Source organism: Cavia porcellus, unplaced genomic scaffold, assembly GCF_034190915.1.
Source record: "Cavia porcellus strain 051 isolate PalLab524CR breed Dunkin Hartley unplaced genomic scaffold, mCavPor4.1 scaffold_1, whole genome shotgun sequence".
Lineage (NCBI taxonomy): Eukaryota > Metazoa > Chordata > Mammalia > Rodentia > Caviidae > Cavia > Cavia porcellus.
Genome location: NW_026947484.1, coordinates 117,125,270 through 117,138,423, shown reverse-complemented (window position 1 = coordinate 117,138,423; position 13,154 = coordinate 117,125,270). Strand labels below are relative to the sequence as shown.

Sequence of the window (13,154 nt, the reverse complement as noted above, 5' to 3'; positions counted from 1 at the left end):
TGTAAAAGAACACAGGCACCAAATGATGGGGCTGCGGAGAAAGCTGTGTCCTTGGGGAAGAGCTGGGGTGTGCAGCAGATTTCACTAATGATGGGCTATTGTGTTCTCTCTGAGTGAATAGCTTGAGGTGGCAGAATGCCTTTAGTAAATGGTGCTTGAGGACATCATCCATGACTGAGCAATGAATTCGAAGCCCAAAATGAGTAAGTGTGAGATCTTTCTTCTTCTTTCACACTCTGAGGAAGAAGACGTCTGTAGAATTAGAAGCCCGAACACACTTACACAATTGTAAACCCAGAAAAGAAAATTGTTTCTGGAATCTACTGTGATGTACTACTTCTTACATATCATTTGCTTTTGTTTCATATTTGGGAAATGCTTAGCTTTGTAAATCCAAAGCTTAGGATCTAGTGGTGATTAGGTCATCAAATGATGGAAGCTGTACAAATCAGCACACTAGCTGGACTGCCAGATTAAATCAGACAGGTTTCATTTTGATTTCACAAGTGTGCTCACATTTTTATATTTGAAATTTTTTTTTGCAATTTGTGCTCTTACAAAAGTAACCTTACCATATTTAGAGATGTAAAAGGAGACAGGGAGAAATTTCCCCCAACCCATTCCTTTTTCTGAATCCCCAAATACTGTAAGTCCACCTCATCATTTTTAGTATTTTATACTTCTATAACTTAATGCCATTGATAAGCCAGGCATGGTGGCACACACCTGTAATTCCAACACTCAGGAGGTTGAGGAAGGAGGATCACCTTGAATTCAAGGCCAGCCTTAAGCATAAAATTCAAGACCAGCCTGAAGTACACAGTGAGACTCTGTCCCAAAATAAAAGGGCTTGATAAGAACATTTGTAAAAAATTACCTTCAAAAAAAAGTCAACTCAGATATACTTTGGGGAATGGAGTCTTTCATAAACTGATACCCATATACAGAATTATGACTTTCACATTTTATGACTACTGTCAACAGTAAGATATACATTTCACACTTTAAACCTGTATACACACAGTAACAAAGATGTAAACTTTACATATGAGTTCAATTTTAATGGAAAAGGTATTTTTTAGAGTGTAAAATATAACTTGTGTTTTTATTTTATTTTATATTTTAAATACTAGTCATGACTTATTAAACTGATTTCATGACATTATTGGTCACAAATGACAGCCTGAAAAATACTGATTTTTGAAGGACAATTTAGAATTCCTCTATTCTTTTTTTTCTATCTAAGAGAAAGCATTAATTTTTGTGTCACTGAAATAAAACAAATGCCACACTATCTTTTAAAAAATAATAACCATGAGAATGTAAAGACTGAACTGGCAATTTTGCTCAGTAGTATAAGCACTTGCCTGGCAAGCTCAAGGTCATGAGTTCGGTCCCCAGCACCAAAAAAAAAGTAAAGATAGTACAATATTATTTATTTTTTACACTAGAGAGACAATACAATATTTACAAATGTGAGTCTGATTTATTTCACTGATGAGTATAGACTCAAGCTGCCTCCATTTACCTATAAAAGCCTCAAAATCATTCTTTATATAGCTGAGTAATATTCCTTTGTATAAAAATACCATCTCTTTTTATCTATGCTGCAGTTGATAAAAAAACGAAAGAGTAATAAGATCCAAAATGTACAATAGATATTGTAATAATGAAAGGGAAAGAAAATGCTCAAAAAGAAAGAGCAACTTGTAGATATACACATATAACTGTACAAGATAGATAAACATACTACTTCTCTTAGTACATCGAAAATAATAGTTTGTGCTGTCATTGTTTGTTCATTTTTTATGCTTTATTTTGTAACAAGCAACTACTTCTAAGACAACAATGTGTAATGTATTAACTAGTGTTAATTTCTTACTGTTTTGCTTGAATTCTGTATTATTTCTACCCTTTTTTCTGTTTTGCTTTTTAAAAATAAAAAAGATTGTACAATAATCATAACAGCTAACATTAAATGAGTGTTAGAACAAATTTGATTCACTCAGTCTCTTAATTAATCATCACAGTAATCCTGTGGGTAACACTTTGCTAAGGTACATTCTACATTTTGCAAAATGGAATTGAGGGTTTTAATCCTTCAGTATACTACATCGCCCTAGTTTTCTTTCTTATGTAGTTCACTGGACACTGAGGAGCAAAGCAGGGCACAACACATAACGGACTCTTTTGGGCTTTTCTCTTTGCATCATGCTTATCCTCCCATCTGCGTATCACTTTTCCCAGTCGACTAGACATTTCCAGCTCATTATCTCTGCAACTCAACTTCTTAAGGTAGTACAGCTTAAACTTCAGAAAACTCACACAATAGCTTTCAGAATTCTCATGCTTTTATCTGTTTCTATTTTCTCTTCTCTGGTATCAGATGGCTTCCATCTCCTCAAAATGCTGCTGCTAGTTATCTAATTTAACATTGTTAGTGGCAGCCAGAGAAACTTTGAGATATAGCCATTTCATCAATTATCTCCAGCAGGGAGGATTTAGTGCTTTTTAAATAGGGCCACAATATCAAGTTCATCTACACTATTAGTGAAGTCTTTATCACTGCCAAGTTCAGAAGGTGCTGAAGCATTCAAAGTATTTTTTGCCTTTGCGTTTTGGGTGCAGTTCATTTTCTTGCTTTAGAAGAGCTTGGGTTTTACCTCCAAGAGAATCACCATACAAAATCAAGTCTAGGCAGAACTGTGAAATGAATACACCTTAAGCCAAGCAAAGAGTCAGCATTTACTGATTCCCCCTGTGCTCAAAATCCTTAATTAGAATCTATATGAAACTTCAAAATGAACAGACGTGATCATCAACATTCTTCCCAGGATACAGCAGTGCCACATTCCCAATTCCTGGGAATTAGAGATGGAGAAATGACTTAACAAATGAGCAGGCCCACTCCAGGTGAAGTTTTAAGAATCATGGTATAATTTGCTGGGGTCTGTTGCCCTATAATGATTCAGTAGTGGTTCAAATAGTAGCTGCAATATGAGTTTGGATCCCAATGTAAAGCAAAGTAGAGAATACCTCTAATTGATCCACAATACATATGTGATGTAAGTAATACTTTTAAAGCAGGTTTTGCTTTAAATCATTGAGTTTTGAGAGTTGTTATATCGATCAACACAGGTACAACTAACTTTTGGAAAACAAAAATTTTTAGGATATGTTAAAGCACCTTAAAAAATTTACCAAGAAAAAATGTAAGAAAACAAAGTATAAACAAAACCTTTATGTAAACAGAAGACAGAGGAGTAAAAATCTCTCTAACAAATGAATAACTATAATAGGGGTTGGGTTAAATGACGGTAAGAATTTCCACTGGAGTTACACAGGAGACATAGGGATTAAGATGGGTGGGTGAAATGACGTGTGTAAAGACACAAGGAAGGAAATCAATGTCACATGAGCAAAGATACATTTGATTTATTTGGTAGAGTAAGCAGTCAGGAACTCCTGTATTTGAGAGAGGAAAGAGGTAGTTCATTAGTGTGTGAAAAAAACAGAGTTCAAAATTTGATATTAATTCACTAATTTTGCACTCATTCATTCATCCATCCTTGTGTTTGATGCCTATAACAAGCTAAGAACTCTGCCCAGCAGATTCTTGGAAACTGAAAACAAATGAATTGCAATCGCTAATCTTAGATCTCACTCTTTTGGGAAGCTCATACAAACAAATAATTCCAGGACACTATAATGTTTCATAACAGACATTTGTGCTATCAGCAATGTAAATCCAGAATGGAGTTAATTTGCATGTAGAGAATAATTCATAAATGAGAAAAAGATGAAAAGATTTTGGAAAGGCCTTGGAACAAAACATGACATTTGAACAGATTCTTCAAGAGGGATTATGGATCATTCAGGTAAGAGGAAGAAAGAGTATTTCAGTTAAGGAGAAGAGTATTGATTGATTATGCATTGTTCAACATGGTGTTATGTAAGTGTTGTTTGAAAGTTTCCATGTGTTTGTTTCCCTAAAGCTAGTAAGTGTTTATCAAACATGAGCTATAGCCAAGCGTTGTGCTAGCTTTAGGGTATAACAAGAGGCAAGACAGCCTCCCTTACCTTACACTATAGCTGGGGAAATGTGAGATAGTTAATTAAATAGATGATTACATTAAATCATAATTAGTGTCTGATAGGGTAAAGGGGAAAAGGAGATCACTATGTCAGAACATGCAGGCCTGCCTTAGCCAGCGGAAAAGATGAATTTGGGTGAGTGGTTAATTTCAGTTGAGAACTAAAAGTGAAATAGAAATTAGATGCAGAGAGAAATTCGATGCAGAGAAAGGGCAAGATGGTCTCAGGGAGAAGGACCCATCTGATGAAGACTGGGAGTGAAGAGGGAATATGTGATGATGGAGAAGTTGAGAGAATCGAGACTGGGTCAGAGGCAGAGAGAGCAGATGTGCAGCACAGTAAGGGCAGGACCCAACTCCCGAAGCTTGGGTTTTATCCTCACATCTGTGGAAACCATGAGACATTTTTAAAAGGCTGTGTTTGTCACTCTCTCATCTCTGGGACCAAATACCCAACACGTACTACTTAAAAGAGGAGACATTTTATTGTGGCTCACATTGTGAGTCGATGATCTCCTCACTCCAAAAAGGAAGAGAATGGTGCAAGGATCCGGCAGGGAAAAGTTGCTCACATCATTGTGGTCAGGAAGCAGAGAGCAAAGTGAAGAGATAGGGCCGGAAACATTCCCTTCCAGATCACGTCTCCAGTGCCTCCTCTCTTCTGTCCAGGCTCCATTTCCTAATGGCACATTCAGCTATGGATTTTTTAGTGTGTTGAAACACTGACATGTACAGTGCCTCAAAATCCAATCATCTTCTGAAAGCTCCGCCTCACAGTACATGAGACTTTTGGGAGGCATTTAAGATCTAACCCATGCAGAGTGCATAATAAACTATGCATTCCAGAGGTCAGCACATGTGACAGACAGAATGAAAAAGAAGCAAGACCAAAAGCAGGGAAATCATTGAAGCGACTTACATAGGAAGTCAGGAGAAAACTCATAATAGTTTACCAAGTAAGCAACTGTGACTTAGAGAGTTGTGAGCATAGTTAAGTATGTTTAAGGTAGTGGTGTGATCTAGCTTTGGAAGTTCAGGACCATTGTTAGGCTTTTGATTTCTAGTCCTGTAAAATGAATTCTTCTTTCCATCATCAGCAAGAGAGGAGACACAAGATTTGTAAACATCATTATGGATTAAAAAGACATCAGTTCAGTGGCCTGGCAAGTACGAGGTCTGAGTGTGATCCCTGATACCAAAAGACAAATGTTACATGTAAGGAATCAAATCTAATTAACACTGAGAGAAGGGAGTTCTAACTGGAGGGAGGCAAGACTGAAACTGATTTCAGGTGAGATTGCAAACGCCTTTCTGCGTCAGTCTTAGGCCACTGATGGAAGGGCAGAACCTACCAGATTCTGAAAAGGACACTGAACTGATCTGATTTCTTGTGGAACGTGAAGTGGGAAAAAATGTTGTTGGCGAATTGTAAAAGAAAGCAATTAATAGTGGAACATGAGGTTATTTAATTATCCAGACAAGGATAACAGGGACATTAAAGCAATCCTGATGGGGCTCAAGTAGAAAAAAACAGAATAAAGGGGTGAGGCTCGATAGATATTGGTGCTATGACAAATGATGGCAATGGGGTGAAGGGGAAAAGGTAGTAAGTATGCACTAGATGTTCTAGTTTGGAAGACTGGAGGATTGGCGATTCTATATTGGAGGAATAGCCTTTGAGATGAGGAGTATTTTCAGGGAAACCAGACCAAATTTGGTTTGGACATGCTAACTATGACATACCTGTGGTGTCTAGAATGTTCTTTACAAGGTGTGTTGTAACTATATGTCTGGAGTTTACAAGGAAGAATAGGTATTGGAGATATGGATCTAGATGTTGACTACATACATAAGAGCAAAGGGAATAGATAATGGTTGCCTACATAGAACATGGAAGAAGACAAGAAGAGAAAAGGAAACTAGAGGAAATCTTCAATCTAAGATCCTGATGGAAATAGGTAGGCCTGACTGAAAAATAACCACACTGCCCTCTGAAGCTGACACCCTGAAGCCGAAAAGGGTTTTAAAATGCTTGACCTACATTTGTGTGTTACAGAATTAAAAAGTGAGGGCTTTGTGAAAGGGGGACCAATTTGAACACTGTAACAGCAGATCAGACCCCACCAAAAATAGTACCAATTCTAAATAATACTTCATTATGATAGGGATATGGATATTCTTTAAACCATAATTAACAACAAAAAGGCTTGCCAAATTTAGATTCCTATTTTTCACAACCATTTTTGCCCCAAATTGGACTACTTTTGGCTGAAACTTGGAAATATACCGGATAAAAAGTGATTGTTCCATCACTAGTAAAATGAAAGAATAACAGTAACTATTATTAGTTGGCAAATGGGCCAGAAGGAATAGAAAAAGAACTTACAGCAAATTTGGCTGTTTGACTACTCAACTGGGAACCTGTCACAGGCATCAATTTAAGAGTGCCTGCAGCAGAATTCAGCTCCAAACAAGGTCAGTAAAAAATGGCCAGCACACAGGCAAAACAGCTCCACCTACTCATGCATAATGCTCATTCCAAAGCTATTTGGAGACTGGGGGTGGCTCTGGCGTTTCCCTGTAAGTCCTGGCTAACTGTGTATGACATGATGACATGTCAGTGCACATCCAGTGCCAATGTAAAATATTAGTTTTGAATTTACCAAGGGTTCCCATTAAAAAGAAAAACACACTGTGCGATTTCTAAAGAAACTGAGCCTCCTCCATCTGCTGTGCTCATAATTCAGGAAAAGCCATAAACAGAAAGATATCAGTCCACATTCATAGCCAGGTCCTCATTTAAGTACCAAATAGTGGAGTGAGTCATTTCCCTGTAAGCAATGAAGTGCAATGTACTATGATTACCATCCTGCTCAACGGTATGGTGCCATCATCACTGAAGGAGGAAAGCAGACCTCGGAGTTTGACATCAGATGCTGTCAAATATTCATCAAATACTCATCAATAATTTTGTCTCATACCAGTGGTGACGGTCATTTCTTGTTTTGTTTTGTTTTGTTCCATTCTGTTCTGTTTTAACCATAATAGACCTTCCAGCCTGACCTGAAGAGAAAAAGCAGACCTCAGGAGGAGTACTGAGTCTGTAATTAGCTGTAGCACTACAGGAAGGACCCAGAAGCTCATGTTTTAATAGGTTCCCAAACATATTTTAAAAAGAAATTTCTAATGAGATTATTTTTCCATATTCAGAAATGAGAGAAAACTAGCAGCTATAAAGTATCTTAATACTTGATACTGAAGCTTGGGAAACTACTATCTATTTCATACAATTCCTTTTGATATTCTAAATCTAAAAGTTTTCTGCAACTAGATCTATGGCTCAATATGGTGGACAAACGGTACTGATCAAATTCTTACGTGACTTTTTTTTAAATATAGGAATTGGGTTTATTCCCTTTTTTATCAGAAAGGGAAAGAATTTTAGCCAGCTGTCTCTCAGAAAAAGGACTTATATCTAGAACATGTAAAGAACTGAAAAACATCAGACCCCCCAAATTCAAATACTCAATTTATGGAACTTTGCTAGAGCAATCAAACCAAAAAATGCACAAATGAGATTACTTAAAAGAACAGAAATTTATTGGTTCCCAATTATGGAAACTAGAAGTCCAAATCAAAATGCCATCAACCTTGGCTTTAAGAACTGTGAGAAAATGATCTGTTCTAGGTCTCTCTCTTTGGCGCACAATGGCATGTTATGTCTCTTTATATCATTTTCTCTTTACACATGTCTGTCTGCGCATTCCAGCTTTCTCCTTATATGGGATATTGAACATACAGGATTAGTTCTCACTCTCATGGCTCATTTTAACTTGATCACTTCTGTAAATAACTTATCCAAGCAGGATCAAATTCTAAAATACTAGGAATTGAGACATCAACACATCCTGTCTAAGGAAACACAATTCAACCCATGAAATGAATAAAATAATTCCTTTGAGTGAGTAAATGAATAGGTTCGATTTCATCCATTTATTTGTTATTTTCTGTCAATTGTCCCAGGAAATATGATAAATCAGAAACAAATCAAAGATACTTTGCCATAAAATTAAACAGAGACAAAATCAGAGATATATTACCAGAATATAACATAGACAAATCAGAGATACATTGCCATAGAGTTCCAAAACTGAAAGAAATGGGTTGGTGCTGTTTATGGTGGTTCATTAGGGACAAATATTTCAAGAGTAACTTTCTTGTAGACTGATCCTATTATTGTCTTGATAAGCTGATGAGGGAAAGTATCAATATATTTATCTCCCATATCACTTTTGACCATTACAATTCACAACATTTTTAAAATCCCGGTAGCATGGAGCCTTCAGTTTCCAATTTTAAATTTCTTATCACTGATATTCTTAGATATTCTAAAAAAGTATCATCCTCTACAGAGCTGAACAATAGAACAAAGCTGTAGCATATGAAATTAAGATAAATTTGGGCTTTGGATCTGAGAACATCTGTGCAGAAAGATCCATACACACTGGTGTGATCTCACAAAAAGGAGTGTTCTGTTTGTAGAGAAACAATAACTTTACCACAATATGGCCATCACAGAGGGCCAACAAGAACATTACATGCCCTGTTGTATTGTCTTAAGAAACCCAAATAATAAATGTTCATCTAGGACAATGACCTAACATATGTGAAAATATGTTCACTTGGTAATTATTTCTAGCAGCAGAACTTTAAATTTAATATACTATACTCAATATCAGTCTGTAAGGGTACAATTAAATATGATACATTTATTCCATGAAAGATGCTGCAGTTAACAAAGTATTAAACATAAATATCATACAGGATCCTGAACACATGCATCTACAATAGCAATGCACACAAGTGACAGCTCTACTCAGTTTTCAGTATCCAGACAACTACAGAATTTTTGTTCAGCCCTTGAATGTCCTTCTCTCAAGATATAGGGGCAACTAAGATCACCAGATAAATAAAGGAAGTTTCTAATATAAACAGCAAAGCGCAAAACAAAGGACGGGGAGAAGCCACTTAGAGGAAAAAGATTATAGAAGAAGAAAGATTTGAATGAAGGGTTGATCATTTGTATCCTTTGGGAGATATGCAAAGCAGCATCTATGAAATAAGTAAATAGTATTTAAACTTTTAAAGGAAAGTGGAAGTTTAAAATTTTTTGATACTAGACCACAGCCTTTTGCCATGAGTCAGTGCCATTCATGGACTATGAGGCAAGAGAACAAGAATTCACTGAGAAGCAAGCCCTCCCTGTGAACCAGCACCATGCACAGACCACTGCAGAGAAGACAGCAGACCCCAGCCCATTCCAGCACAAAGGCTGGGAAACAAGAAAAGCCAACACACACACACACACACACACACACCCATAAGTGACCAGCTGATCCAGAGAAACACAGGCTACAATGACAGCTATTCAGGTGAAATGTTGGATGCTCTTGGTGCTTGGTTTTTTAATGACTTTGCAGGTCTAGGACCAGTGGTCTGATCATCTGTTCAGAGGATAATGGTAAGCAATGTGGCATCTATTGGGGATCTCCTTTTGAAGGTCATAACAATTGTTAATTCTCTATTATCTTGTTTTGAAGTCCTGTATCATTTTCATTGTTTTATTGGGCTGGGTTTTATTGTTTTACTTGTTTGATTTTGTTATATCTGATAGCATGGAGCTAACATTACTTTTTGTAATTTTTTTTTTTTTTTTTTGTCTTTTTCATTTTTATCGGTACCGGGGATCGAACTCACGACCTCCTGCTTGCAAGGCAGGGGCTTATGCCGCTGAGCTAAATCCCCAGCCTCCATTTTTTGTAATCTGGTAGCATGGAGCTAACATTTTTTTTTGTACCAGGATCCAACTTGCAACCTTGTTCTTGCCAAGCAAGTGTTTATACCACTAATCCAAATCCCTGGCTCTGTCCAATGGCATAGGCAGCTATTTCAAAATTGGCAAAATACATTATGGTAGCCAGTTTGAATTTACTATTGTCTTGTTTTGAAGTCCTTTATTGCATTTATTGTTTTGTTTTTATTGGTTCTATTCTGTTTGATTTTTACTGTGAAGGTATCTGCAGCTATTTTGAAGACAAGAAACTCAAGGTAACGTGTTCACTTTGTATTGTTTTGAAGTCCTGTGTCATTATGAGTCCTTATACTCATTTGTTTTTATTGGATTTATTCTATTTTTCTTGGTTTTAATCTGTTTAAAATAAAATAAAAATTTTAAAAATTGATATTAAGTCAAAGGAAAGAGGAATAAAAAAACTGATATGAATATGAATAAGAATATGAAAATATCCACAAAGTAACACAAAATAATAGAAAAAGAATTTGTAAAAATTAAGCAAATTAAAACATAACTCAAGAGGACCAATATCAAATAATGAAAATAGCAAACAGAGAATCTAGCAGAGATACATTCTTGTTATTGTTGATACCTCATATCAATTTGAGAAGTTCAGAAATTTAAAAGACTCAGCAGGGGGCCAGGGTTCTTACTTTGTAAACAGCCCCATCCTGTGAAAGAGGAAGGCAAGGAGATTTTGTGAGTGCTATAAGAGCCCTGAAAGGGTGGTGGTCTGTGTAAAATATGAAGAAAAAAGAGAGACTTCCTCTTCCCCTCTTTTGCTCTTGATGCTTTTGTTGGCTGCTGCCTTGAAGTGTTGCCCTGGTGCCATGCCACTCTGCCTCAGAACCAGCAGATTATGGACTAAAATCTCCACAAATAGTGAGCTAAATAAACCTTTCTGTCATGGTTTATGTGGTGGCCCCCAAGCCTCATGCCTTTGCATTATGCATTTGTGATTGGTTCATTATCTAGCACTTGGATTGGGAGAGTGAGTGTTACATCCACCTAGGGATGGAGCCAGGATGTGATGTAATGGTAGGAAGAAGGTGTGTCTTGCTCTCTCTCTCTTCTTTCCGGTTTCCACCTTGCTGTTTGCAGCCGCCATGAACTGTGGCCCCGCCATGCCACCCTGCCTTGGAGCCAACTGAGTATGGACTGAAACCTTCAAAAACTGTAAGAAATAAACCTTTCCTTTCCCAACTTTGGGCATCAGGTATTTTGTCTCAGCAATGAGTAAAAAGTAACTAAAACACTTTCCTTCCTTCATTTTTGATGTTGGGTTTTTTGTTCCAGTAAGAGAGAAAACTAACCAAGACACCATTTGGTACCAAGAATAGGGTCGTTTCTGTGAATGTACCTGACATACAATTAAAATCCTTTCAAAATGGCTTGTGGGAAGACTTTGGAAAGTTTTGGGAATGTCACCTGAAAGCATAGAGCTGGAATGCCTTAGGCTGTTCTGTATGGTGTATTCTGGTCAGAGCTCAGAAGACTAGAAAACCAATAAAGACTAGGCTTGGGAGAGTTCTTCTGGGAGGGACATTGGGTGCTAGATCCCAAATGATGTGTGTTATGGCTTGCTAAAAGTTTGTCTGTGTTTTGCTTATGTCCAGAGACTTAGCCTGAGACTGAGATTAAGGATGGCAGACTAATTAATCTGGAAGAAGTAATATTAAGGCAGTCAAATGTTGAGGCAGTGGCATGGCTATTGTTAGGGGATTTTAGCCAGGTTTATGTTGTGAATCAAGATCAAAGAGCCCAGCAGGATGATTTAAAACATGAGTTTGACTAGAAAGGAAGCTTCAATAAAGCTGTGGACTGCAAAGATAAGAGTTTAAGAAATCTTGATTGTTGAGAAGGAATAAGAGAATAGAAAATATAGCCTGAAGACAGAGCAAAAAGCAGCAAGTCTCAAACCTTTGCAGCTTCAAAATTACAAAGGTGAAAGATTTTGCTCTGAGGCAAAAGCCACAAAGCATAATGTTCCAGAATGGTAGCAGCATAGAAAACTGATTTGTCAGGATTGGATTAAGAGTGCCTAGCCATCCAGGAAGACCACACCTACAGCCAGAAGAGAGGAAAGCCTGGCTACTGCTCCAGTTGGCAGCAGACTTTGGCATCATCTGCTATGGTGCTAGTTTTAGGTGCATGAAGAATGCAAGAGTTCTGAAGTTGAAAAGGATGCCACCCCAGTTTCAGAAGGCCCGGGAAACCAGACAGTGTGCCCTCTGAGAGGGCAGTGGTGAAGCTGTAATCAGAAAGCCAAAGGTGCAGTGGAGATCCCAGAAGTTTGGGAAAGCCAGGAATGTGAATCATCTAAGTAAAGTTGCAAGGAGAGAGCAAAGTGGGCCTAAAATAGAAGTTATGGAAGCTACAACCACCAGAAATGTCATAGGGGTGGAACCACACAAGTCCTTTGGAGCTCACAATTTGCCACAGATTGCTTTAGATACCGCACGTGGAACTCCAGCACTTAATGTTTGCCCTACTGTATTTTGGACTTGCTTTTGTCCCTACGCTTTGTATCCTTCTGTTTGTAACTTTTGGAACAGGAATGTTTATTTTGTGCCATTGCACATTGGAAGTGTCTTACTTTGTTTTCATTCATACAGGGGCTTGCAGCTAAGGGTTTGCTTTACATCTTGGAGGAAAGTTGGGATTTGAACTTTTCAGCCATGCTGAAACTGTTAGGACTTTGGCAAGTTTTTCAGATGGACTAAATGCCTTTTGCATAAAGGGATATGCATGAGTCTTTGGGAGGCCAGGGGCGAAATGTTGTGGTTCTAATATAATGCAATGTTGATAGACTTAATACTGGTTCTTAAGGATTAGCTAAATAATAAATGAAAATGAAATTGCTCAATTTCAGATGTTCCTTCAACACAAGCAAAATTACTTTTTAAAATATCTCTTAAGTTAATTAAAACCATTATTTTAATTATTAAAACTATTATTAAAGCTAAATGTTTTAGTTTTGGACAGACTCTGTTGGTTCTCGCTAAACCCAGGCATGAAATAGGAACACTTATACATCCTTCCACTTCTGTTCACTCTCACTTTATCTGCATAGAGTTAATATAATATGTACACTCAATTAATTGAGACTGGATTAAAATTTTAGTTTCATATTTAGATGAATGAAATGCTCATCACTACTATTTTATATTTCAAAATTTTCTGTTTTGGTTGATTGGAATATATTA

At 37.2% G+C, this 13,154-nt stretch overlaps 1 long non-coding RNA gene across 7 annotated transcripts in view; it reads right to left on the bottom strand.

The window, feature by feature from the left end:
* LOC134477296 (uncharacterized) overlaps nt 1-13,154 on the bottom strand; it is a 212,566-nt gene that overhangs the window by 160,251 nt on the left and 39,161 nt on the right. The gene's annotated exons all lie outside the window — the stretch shown is intronic.